We start from the raw sequence: 12,467 nt of genomic DNA on the forward strand, positions 1-12,467 counted from the left end.
TTGATGGTAGTGGTTGTAGTAGTAGTGGTAGTAATGGTGATTGTAGTAGTGGTGGTAGTGATGACGTTGTGGTGGTCGTAATAGTAGTGGTAATGATGTGGTGGTGATGGTGGTTGTACTATTAGTGGTAGTGATGTTTATATGGTGGTAGGGATGCTTGGGATGGGTAGGGTTCATTGGACTGATCTCACCGGAATTTGCCTGTAACCCGGATTTTTTTTTTCTTTCCTTCAGACCGGATTTTTTTTTCAGATGAAACCGGAGTCACTGGGCGCATCATAGTCATATAATATTTTTAGTCGTTGTCGTATCATTGAACTCTACCGCACCAAGACAAAATTTGGATGACTTTTATTCCAATTCGTTTTCTATAGTAGGAGAAAATCAGATTGTGTGTTGCAAATAAACATGGATGTGACAAAGTTGCTTGCGTCTGTGTTGTACTGATTTCTTGTTCTTTTTTTAATCTTAAAAAGGATGTTGGATATATCATCAAACTACTGGTACACCCAACGTGTACTTCGTTGCAAATATGTGCACATCGGGTACACCCAATGATCAGTCATTCCTAAATGGCAATTTTATCAACTGTTCGAAGATCTTAGATTTTCCCACAAAAAAACTTTTGGATATAAAAGACTGAGAATTGAAGTATTGTTTTGACAGAAAACAAGCGGATGGATACGTTCGTTTTTAAGGGTTTTACGACTCTTGCGTTTAGGTCCTATCAGCGCCAGTATAAAGGAAGAAAACGGGATAGTAAGAAAGTTCTAGAATTACAATATAAGCACCCAAGAAAATGTAAGACAAAGGAGTATTGGTTCAAACAGGGAACAGATGTAGATTCCAAGAGCATACCATCAATGTACTTAGTTTGAGATCATCTAAAAGTCACCCAGACACCAGTACAGGATCCTCCTGAGAGGAATCCACTCAAATGTTTACAAAGACAAAAAAATATATAACTATCAGCACATATCAGAGAGATGATCTGTTTCCCCCTCAGCCTGCAAGGGCCAGAACAAACCCAAGCAATCCCATTCCAAGACAAAGCAAGTCGGAAAACAGATATTGGGGAGTAAAAGACACTGCAAGTGACCTACTCCTGTCCACCATGGCCAGGTTGATGGATACATTTATAATACAACTCAATGTAACAAGGCCGGAGACAATGCAGACCTGCCAACCCTTCATATTCCAAAAGTGGAATCAGGTCAGAAAATAAGAATTTGAGACAATGACGACCAAACACATAAAGACAGTATTCCGTATTTTGTATTCAAAACTACATATCACATGTAGTAGGTAATGGATGGGGAAAGGAATGCAATGAATTTTCAAACTAATTCCCTTTTAGCAATCATTTTTTAAATTATTATTTTTCAAAGTCGGAATTTGATGTTTTTTGTTTTTGAGGATTTTACGGCGCTTGCAACACATTTCGGTCATATCCGCGCCACTAAAAAAAGAAGAAAATGGGATAGTTAAAAGTTCTAGAATTACAATGAAAGCACCCAAGAATAAGGTAAGACAAAGGGGAACTGGGAACAAATAGGGATAAGATGTAGATTCCATGAGCGTACCACCAATGTAATTAGTTTGAGATCACCTATAAGTCTCATCTGGACACAAGCACACAACCCAACAAAGAGGAATACACTCAACTGCTTACATTATACATTCAAAATAACAAATATAGTGATACATAACAGAGAGATGATTTACAAGGAAAAAATTCTCCCAAAACAAGTACTATGCATTTGACTGTTTCCCTCCCAGCCAGGGCCATGACAAAACCAAGTAACCTCATTCCAAACAAAGACAGAAAGCAAGTTTGGAAAACAGATATACGGGGATAGAAGACACAGTATGTACTTACTTACTTAATCCTCTTCGGGCCTTGAGGCACATAGGGCATCCACCAGACATCTCCATTTTTTGCGATCGGCTGCTTTTGCGGTGGCTGTATTCCAGGACAGGAATGCTTCCTTTAATTCTTTCTCCATGGTCCTTCGCCAGGTTTCTTTGGGTCTTCCCGCTTTCTCTTCCCATCTGCTGTCCAGTACAAGGCTGTCTTGGGAAGTGACCCTTTTTCCATTCTCGCCACATGACCCAGCCAACGCCATCTTCTTCTTTTTATTTGGCTTTCAATGCTAGTGCAGTCAGCTTTCTTTAATAGATCCACTGTTTTTATTTTTGTAGGCCAAAATAAATTAAAAATTCTTTTTAAACACTTGTTCTGAAAGGCTTCTAGTTTCTGTATTAAGGAGGATGTCATTTTTCAGCTTTCACTTCCATAAAGCAGTACACTTAAAACATTGCTCTTGTATATTTTCAGCTTTGTCTTTCTCATTATTTGCTTTGATTTCCAAAAGTTTTTCAGCATGCCGAAAGCCTGGTTTGCCTTTTGAATTCTGTGCTTGATATCATGTTCTGCATTTCCGTCGTCTGTTATTTTGGATCCGAGGTAGGAGAACTCTATTACCTCTTCAATTATATGTTCATCTATCCTAATTTCACTGTCATGTTTTGGGTTCACCCTAATGTACACAGTCTTATCGAAATTTATTTTCAGTCCAATTTTCGAGGCTTTCTTGTGTAGTACGTTTAGTTTCTCTGAGGCGTCTCTGTGTGTACTGGAAACTAACGCGATATCATCAACGTAGTCTATATCTTCCAGAAAGGATATCAGTGTCAAGCGAATGCCTCTCTTCTTACCATCAATTGTATTTTTCATGAGCCAGTCAAGAACCAGGATAAACAGAAGCGGGGAGAGTATGCAGCCTTGTTTTACACCAGTTGTTACATTAAAGCTGTCTGTTAAATTGTTACCACAGATGACTTGGCATTGGTAGTTGCTGTACATTGCTTTTATTAAGTTGACTATCTTCATCGGTATACCATAATGGCGGAGTATTTTCCACAGGGACTCTCTGTGTAAGCTGTCAAAGGCTTTTTCAAAATCGACAAAAATGGTGTAGAGGGGGCTGTTCCATTCAATGCTTTGCTCCAGGATTTGTCTCAGGGTAAATATGTGGTCACTGCATGACTTCCTTTTTCTGAACCCTGCCTGCTCTTTTCTAAGAATGTTTTCAATGTGAGGTGAGATGCTTTTCAGAAGGATTCTATTAAAAATTTTGCTCGTTACGGACAGGAGTGTGATTCCACGCCAGTTAGCACAATTTCCCAGGTCTCCTTTCTTGGGTATTTTCTGGATGATGCCTTTCTGCCAATCCTCTGGTATTTCTTCCTTTTCCCAAATGTTGGTGAACAATTTACTGAGAATTTTGGACATTTCTTGCGAGTTCGCTTTAAGCATTTCCGCACTGATTTTGTCAATACCTGGGGCCTTGCCATTTTTTTGTTGTTGTATTGCCTCGTGTACCTCATGCTCAGTGATTGGACCCAAAAAAAACCCCCAAAAAATAAATTAGTATACACTGTTAAACGGAACAGAGAAAATGAATTAAATCAACACTCGATCAGTTTGAGCATAGCAATGAAGTAAAATGAATATAAGGGGAACTGGGAACAAGAACAAGGGATAAGATGTAGATTCCAAGAGTGTACCACCAATGTAATTAGTTTGAGATCACCTATAAGTCTCATCTGGACACAAGCACACAACCCAACAAAGAGGAATACACTCAAATGCTTACATTACATTATACATTCAAAATAACAAATATAGTGATACATAACAAAGAGATGATTTACAAGGAAAAAAAATCTCCCAAAACAAGAACTATGCATTTGACTGTTTCCCTCCCAGCCAGGGCCAGGACAAAACCTAGTAACCAAACAAAGACAGAAAGCAAGTTTGGAAAACAGATATACGGGGATAGATGACACAGTATGTACCTCCCTGAATTTGAGAGACAATGCCGGAATTGTAGAAAAGGAAGAGTGAAAATAGGAATGATTCCGCCAAAAGCGGAAGGGTTGGTAGGTATGATGTCGGCTGGTGTAAGAGTAAGAAAGAATGACGTACAAAAACCAAAAAGAGTTTGGTGTTGGTGCGCTACTTCCACTCCACTAGTACAAAATTGTCTGGCGAGAAGTTTTGCTGACACAAACTTACACACGACAATTACACATTCTTAATATTATAATCTCCCAAAACCTATAACTATACTCATTCCAAGACAAAGACAGAAAGCAATTGGAAAACAGACACAAGTACCTCCCTGCCTACTATGGGAGGTCAAAAACCCCACCCAGTTCTCGATTCTTAGTGGACTAAGACTAAGAAAGGAATAAGATTCAAACAATGCTATATGATATTATGATACAGTTTTTAATGTTCTCAGAGCAAAAATCAACATACGATCCTCAAATATACACTTATTTATTGTTCACAAAGAATGCCAAAGCATATATTTGATTTTATCATTTAACAGACTATAATATCAGTTTGTTTTTGTTTTTAAGGGTTTTACGGCGCTTGCAACACATTGTTTGTTTTTTGTTTTTAAGGGTTTTATGGCGCTTGCAACACATTAAGGTCATATCAGCGCCAGTAAAAAGGAAGAAAATGGGATAGTAAAAAGTTCTGGAATTACAATTAAAGCACCCAAGAAAAAGTAAGACAAAAGGGGAACTAGGAACAAATAGGGATCAGATGTAGAATCCAAGAGCATACCACCAATGTACTTAGTTTGAGATCACCTATAAGTCTCATCCAGACACAAGCACAAAATCCAACAAAGAGGAATACACTCAAATATAATATAATATGTAAACTAAACATAATACAATGCATAACAGAGAGATGATTTACAAGGAAAAAAATATCATCTCCCTAAACTATAACTATACATTCGACTATATCCCTCCCAGCTAATGTTTTTGTTTGTTTTTAAGGGTTTTACGGCGCTTGCAACACATTTAGGTTATATCAGCGCCAGTAAAAAGGAAGAAAATGGGATAGTAAAAAGTTCTAGAATTACAATTAAAGCACCCAAGAAAAAGTAAGACAAAGGGGAATTGAGAACAAATAGGGATCAGATGTAGATTCCAAGAGCATACCACCAATGTACTTAGTTTGAAATCACCTACAAGTCTCATCCAGACACAAGCACAAAATCCAACAAAGTGGAACACACTCAAATGCTTACATTATACATTCAAAATAAAAATAATAATACATAACAGAGAGATGATTTACAAGGAAAAAAATATCATCTCCCAAAACAATAACTATGCATTTGACTGTTTCCCTCCCAGCTAGGATTCCGGCCAGTGCCAGGACAAAACCAAGTAATCTCATTCCTAGACAAAGACAGAAAGCATGTTGGATAACAGATATAAGGGGATAGAAGACACAGTATGTACCTCCCTGCCCGCTAAGGAACTCCGGCAAGGATCAGGACAAAACCAAGTAATCTCATTCCAAGACAACGACAGGAAACAATTGAAAAGCAGGTACAGGGGGATAGAAGACACAGTAAGTACCTCCCTGCCCACTATGGGAGGTCGGAACCCCACCCAGTTGCAAAACATTAAGGTCATATCAGCGCCAGTAAAAAGGAAGAAAATGGGATAGTAAAAAGTTCTAGAATTACAATTTAAGTACCCTAGAGAAAGTAAGACAAAGGGGAACTGGGAACAAATAGGGATCAGATGTAGATTCCAAGAGCATACCACCAATGTACTTAGTCTGAGATCACCTATAAGTCTCATCCGGACACAAGCACGGCCCCTTACTCAGAGGAATACACTCAAATGCTTACATTATAAATTATAACAAATATAATAATATATAAATATAACAGAGAGATGATTTACAAGGAAAAAAATATCATCTCCCAAAACAATAACTATGCATTTGACTGTTTCCCTCTCAGCCAGGACTCCGGCCAGGGCCAGGACAAAACCAAGTAATCTCATTCCAAGACAAGGACAGAAAGCACGTTTGAAAATAGATATAAGGGGATAGAAGACACAGTATGTACCTCCCTGCCCACTATGGGAGGTAGGAACCCCACCCAGTATAATATCAGTACAACGAGTCATTGGAAACAACAGTCAGAACAAACACAACACATTTCGTATAATTTTTTCTCTTTATAGTACCACTGCTTTTGAGATGGTTAAATTACATTCAGACTAGAATATGTTTCATTCACTGCGTGGAATCAGCGCTATTTCAGTTGGAACTCCCAAGGGACCAATAACCCTCCCTGCTCGCTACCTGCATGAGGTCATTGGAGCAACTGGTATCAGGCAGTGCCGTGTCCAATGGGGGCAATTATGGATATTTATGGTCTTATAATATGTCTGTATAGCGGGAAAACAATAACGGACTCTTTCACTTCATTATTTTGATTTGAAAAATCAGTTGTTTTTCTAAACATCAGTGAAAATTTGACATTCTTGTGGTTAATAGTTTTCTTTGAATATCACAAATTGTTGATCTAATTTTAAGTGCTTGTAAATTATGGTGCACTTAAATAAAAAATTTGTTATTCAAAACTCAGCGGCAGTATCTCAAGAATTTTAATAAATATCAAAAGTACATATATGCATCTATGTTCCTGTGCAATATTATCATATTGGCAGTTGATTTTCTTGATTTATTCATGGTTTTGTAAGTTCTGTAAATTGTTTTTACCAATTCCGTTCCTCTCAAACAGTTGTGTTGATCATAACAGTAAATTGATATGATTTATGTCTTTATGTGGTAAAATTAAAATAACTCATAAAGATAATATTTTATTGACCAGTAAAGACTAAAAACTAATATTGTGTATGATGTCAATATCTCACTTTACTATCAATCTGCCTATAAAGTATGACTTCTTTACAAGAAAAAATCAATCACCCAACAAGGTTACTGGACATGCTACAAATATTGCAGTATCAATCATCAATTACAACTAACACTAAGCACTGGTACTGTTAAATTAAATGATTTGCTCAAACAGACGGACATAGTATGTGGACAAAAGAGGATTCAAAATTATGAGGGCATATAGTTTATTCCAAGTAGTAACCTTTTTCTCCTTATTGACCAACTACATTCAAAACGAACACACTGTCCATATAGTTTATATAGAATCATCTCCTTTCCTCCAAGAATACACATTTAGTCATTGTTTTATAAAGTCATCTGATATACCATTGAACTCCAGTCAGTCAAATTTAGAGATAAAACAATTGAATAACAACCAGAGTCAAATCAGTATAACACCACAGGCATACCACAGCAAGATCATTTAATTTTTGGGAAATCACTGCCATATATATCTGGACGCTTCAGTCTATAAAAAGTTAACACATTCACTTGTGCACAAAAGGAGAACTTGAACTTACATTATATTACTTATTCAACATGCAAGAATACCCTAAACATTGACACCTATATGACACTATAAAGTCGGCATTTCCCGAGACAACCACACAAAAGCAGTACCGTATACATCTTCAAACTATAATGCCTAACAGTCATAAAAAAATATAATTTTGACTTGAATCGTAAGGGATTTAAGTATAGAAAAAAAGTTATCAAGCCATTAAAAAGTTGACTTTCAAATGTGCCCAAAACTCATAATATTTAAATCAGTTAAATGCTTAAAAAAAAATATTAGTATTATTTTCGTTTAATGGTTTATATTTTATTCCTAAACTGATATTTGGACATAATTCATGGCATGGAGTACTATGGGAGAGAAAATAAGGATCTCACCAAGTCATGCCAAATAAGAAATTTACAATAAAAAATTCATATCTTTTAAGGTTTTACTGCCCGGACAACAAAACTTGGCATGTGTCAAGATCATCATTTGTGCTTTATAAGGGTGTGTCTTTTTTACGAAACCCGCCGAAACCCGACGAATCCCGACAAAGTTATGGGAAGTAGGTGGCAGTGGGGAGTGAACCTAGAACTCAGGGAAGTGTACACCATTGGGGAGTGAACCTGGGACTGGGTTTCGGCGGGTTTCGTAAAAAAGAACTAGTGCTTTTTTACGAAACCCGGCGAAACCCGACAATATTCAGCAAAGTTATGGGAAGTAGACAACTGTGGGGAGTGAACCCGAGACTCAGGGAAGTGTACACCAGTCGGGAGTGAACCTGAGACTAAGGTTATCGGCCGGTTTCGGCGGGTTTCGTAAAAAAGAATTAGTGCTCTATTACGAAACCCGCCGAAACCCGACAATATCCGGCAACGTTATGGGAGTTTGGCAACAGTGGGGGGTGATCCTGGGAGTCAGGGAATTTCACACCAGTGGGGAGTTAACCTGGGACTGTGTAAAAAGGATATCAGTGGGAAATAAACCTGGGACTAAAGGGAGATGGATACCATTGAAAGTTGAAGCCGGATATGGGAGTTGGGTACCAGAGGAGAGAGAAACCTGACACTATAGGAGGTGGGCGCCAGTGGGGAGTGAACCTGGGACTATGTAAAAAGGATATCAGTGGGAAATAAACCTGGGACTAAAGGGAGATGAATACCATTGAAAGTTGAAGCCGGATATGAGAGTTTGGTACCAGAGGAGAATGAACCTGACACTATAGGAGGTGGGCGCCAGTGGAGAGTGAACCTGGGACTATGTAAACAGGATATCAGTGGGAAATAAACCTGGGACTAAAGGGAGATGGATACCATTGAAAGTTGAAGCCTGATATGAGAGTTTGGTACCAGAGGAGAATGAACCTGACACTATGGAGGTGGGCGCCAGTGGGGAGTGAACCTGGGACTATGTAAACAGGATATCAGTGGGAAATAAACCTGGGACTAAAGGGAGATGGATACCATTGAAAGTTGAAGCCGGATATGAGAGTTTGGTACCAGAGGAGAATGAACCTGACACAATAGGAGGTGGGCGCCAGTGGAGAGTGAACCTGGGACTCAGGGAATTGCACACCAGTGGGGAGTGAACCTGGGAATATGTATAAAGGATATCAGTAGGAAATAAATCTGGGACTAAAGGGAGATGGATACCATTGGGAGTTGAATCCGGATTTATTTCCCACTGATATCCTTTTTAAGATATTCACAGGTTAACTCCCCACTGGTGTGCAATTCCCTGATTCCCAGGTTAACTCCCCACTGGTGTGCAATTCCCTGGTTCCCAGGTTCACTCCCCACTGGCGCCCACCTTCTATAGTGTCAGGTTCATTCTCCTCTGGTACCCAACTCCTATAGTTCGTCTCGGATACCCACAGTTATCCATCTCCCACAGTCCGAGTTAACTCCCAATTGGTGTGCACTTCCCTGAGTCCCAGGTTCACTCCACACTGGCGCCCATCTCCTATAGTGTCAGGTTCATTCTCCTCTGATACTCAACTCCCATATCCGGCTTCAACTTTCAATGGTATCCATCTCCCTTTAGTCCCAGGTTTATTTCCCACTGATATCCTTTTTACACAGTCCCAGGTTAACTCCCCACTGGTGTGAAATTCCCTGACTCCCAGGTTCACTCCCCACTGGCGCCCACCTTCTATAGTGTCAGGTTCATTCTCCTCTGGTACCCAACTCCTATAGTTCGGCTCGGATACCCACAGTTATCCATCTCCCACAGTCCCAGGTTAACTCCAAATTGGTGTGCACTTCCCTGAGTCCCAGATTCACTCCACACGGCGCCAATCTCCTATAGTGTCAGGTTCATTCTCCTCTGGTACTCAACTCCCATATCCGGCTTCAAATTTCAATGGTATCCATCTCCCTTTAGTCCCAGGTTTATTTCCCATTGATATCCTGTTTACATAGTCCCAGGTTCACTCCCCACTGGCGCCCACCTCCTACAGTGTCAGGTTCATTCTCCTCTGGTACTCAACTCCCATATCCGGCTTCAAATTTCAATGGTATCCATCTCCTTTTAGTCCCAGGTTTATTTCCCACTGATATCCTTTTTACATATTCACAGGTTCACTCCCCACTGGCGCCCACCTCCTATAGTGTCAGGTTCATTCTCCTCTGGTACTCAACTCCCATATCCGGCTTCAAATTTCAATGGTATCCATCTCCCTTTAGTCCCAGGTTTATTTCCCACTGATATCCTTTTTACATATTCACAGGTTAACTCCCCACTGGTTTGCAATTCCCTGAGTCCCAGGTTCACTCCCCACTGGCGCCCACCTTCTATAGTGTCAGGTTCATTCTCCTCTGGTACCCAACTCCTATAGTTCGGCTCGGATACCCACAATTATCCATCTCCCGCAGTCCCAGGTTAACTCCCAATTGGTGTGCACTTCCCTGAGTCCCAGGTTCACTCCCCACTGGCGCCCATCTCCTATAGTGTTAGGTTCATTCTCCTCTGGTACTCAACTCCCATATCCGGCTTCAAATTTCAATGGTATCCATCTCCCTTTAGTCCCAGGTTTATTTCCCACTGATATCCTGTTTACATAGTCCCAGGTTCACTCCCCACTGGCGCCCATCTCCTATAGTGTCAGGTTCATTCTCCTCTGGTACTCAACTCCCATATCCGGCTTCAAATTTCAATGGATCCATCTCCCTTTACTCCCAGGTTTATTTCCCACTGATATCCTTTTTACACAGTCCCAGGTTAACTCCCCACTGGTGTGAAATTCCCTGACTCCCAGGATCACCCCCAACTGTTGCCAAACTCCCATAACTTTGCCGGATATTGTCGGGTTTCGGCGGATTTCGTAATAAAGCACTAATTCTTTTTTACGAAACCGGCCGATAACCTTTGTCTCAGGTTCACTCCCGACTGGTGTACACTTCCCTGAGTCTCGGGTTCACTCCCCACAGTTGTCTACTTCCCATAACTTTGCTGGATATTGTCGGGTTTCGGCGGGTTTCGTAAAAAAGCACTAGTTCTTTTTTACTAAACCCGCCGAAACCCAGTCCCAGGTTCACTCCCCAATGGTGTACACTTCCCTGAGTTCTAGGTTCACTCCCCACTGCCACCTACTTCCCATAACTTTGCCGGGATTCGTCGGGTTTCGTAAAAAAGACACACCGCTTTATAATGGTGCTTGTTTCAATCATTTTCTGCCGCTGGGAATTAAATTATTGATATGCAAATTACAACAAATTAATTTCATTGATAGCTCAAAAACCACTAAATTGACACCTCTCTTATGAGCAGCCTTAAGAGGATAAATTATTATCAACCATGGCATATGATGAAAGAAACCTTTACTTTGCTTGTGGTGAGGGAACACTTTTCATATTTGTGTTAGCAACTGAGTAATACCATAAAATATTGCAACAATTAATTACCATCAGTGGCATCATAGATTCCTACTGACCGCTACCTGTTCCACCCATGGGCTGACCCCACTAATGGGGTCAGGTTGACCTAGCACTGAAATACCGCTCACAGGGGAAAATGTCACGCAGTGCATTGGATATTAGTTTTTTCCCTCCCTTTAAAATCTTACCAAAGGCAAACATTCATATCCCTGAGTCAAGTGCAATTCAAGCAAACATTTGCAGGTGCTTAACTGCGGATATCGGTGGATCTTATGACAAAGACAAGCAATTTTTGAGTGTGATCAGACTGGATGGGTGATGTTTCTTTTTGTTTTTAAGGGTTTTACGGCGCTTGCAACACATTTAGGTTATACAAGCGTCAGTAAAAAAGAAGAAAATGGGATATTGTTGTTTTTGTTGTTTTTAAGGGTTTTATGGCGCTTGCAACACATTTAGGTCATATCAGTGCCAGTAAAAAGGAAGAAAATGGGATAGTAAAAAGTTCTAGAGTTACAATTAAAGCACCCAAGAAAAAGTAAGACATAGGGGAACTGGGAACAAATAGGGATCAGATGTAGAATCCAAGAGCATACCACCAATGTACTTAGTTTGAGATCACCTAAAAGTCTCATCCAGACACAAACACAGGTCCCAACTAAGAGGAATAAACTCAAATGTTTACCAATCATATAATATAATATGTAAACTCAACATAATACAATGCATAACAGAGAGATGATTTACAAGGAAAAAAATATCATCTCCCAAAACTATAACTATACATTCGACTGTTTTCCTCCCAGCCAAGGAGCTCCGGCAAGGATCAGGACAAAACTAAGTAATCTCATTCCATGACAATGACAGGAAATAATTGGGAAACGGATATGGGGGATAGAAGACACAGAATGTACCTCCATGCCCACTATGGGAGGTCATTACTATTATTTTTTATTTTTAAGGGTTTTACGGCGCTTGCAACACATTAAGGTCATATCAGCGCCAGTAAAAAGGAAGAAAATGGGATAGTAAAAAGTTCTAGAATTACAATAAAGCATCCAAGAAAAGGGAAGACAAAGGGGAATTGGTTCAAATAAGAAACAGGTGTAGATTCCAAAAGCACTCTATCAAAGTACTTAGTTTGAGATCACTAAAAGTCTCATCCAGACACAAGCACGGGTCCCCGCTAAGAAGAACACACTCAAATGTTTTACAAATCATATATAATATAAAGAAAGCATAATACAGTGCATAACAGAGAGATGATTTACAATGAAAAAAATATCATCTCCCAAAACTAACT

At 39.7% G+C, this 12,467-nt stretch overlaps 1 long non-coding RNA gene across 1 annotated transcript in view; it reads left to right on the plus strand.

The window, feature by feature from the left end:
- LOC144965590 (uncharacterized) overlaps positions 1 to 423 on the plus strand; it is a 4,758-nt gene extending 4,335 nt beyond the window's left edge. The window contains exon 2 of the long non-coding RNA XR_013644065.1: positions 235 to 423. This is a non-coding gene — a long non-coding RNA (uncharacterized LOC144965590). The remainder of the gene's footprint in view (positions 1 to 234) is intronic.
- Positions 424 to 12,467: the final 12,044 nt, after the last annotated feature.

Source organism: Berghia stephanieae, chromosome 2 (assembly GCF_034508935.2).
Source record: "Berghia stephanieae isolate SIO BIC M18660-M18661 chromosome 2, UCSD_Bste_1.3, whole genome shotgun sequence".
Taxonomy (NCBI): domain Eukaryota; kingdom Metazoa; phylum Mollusca; class Gastropoda; order Nudibranchia; family Aeolidiidae; genus Berghia; species Berghia stephanieae.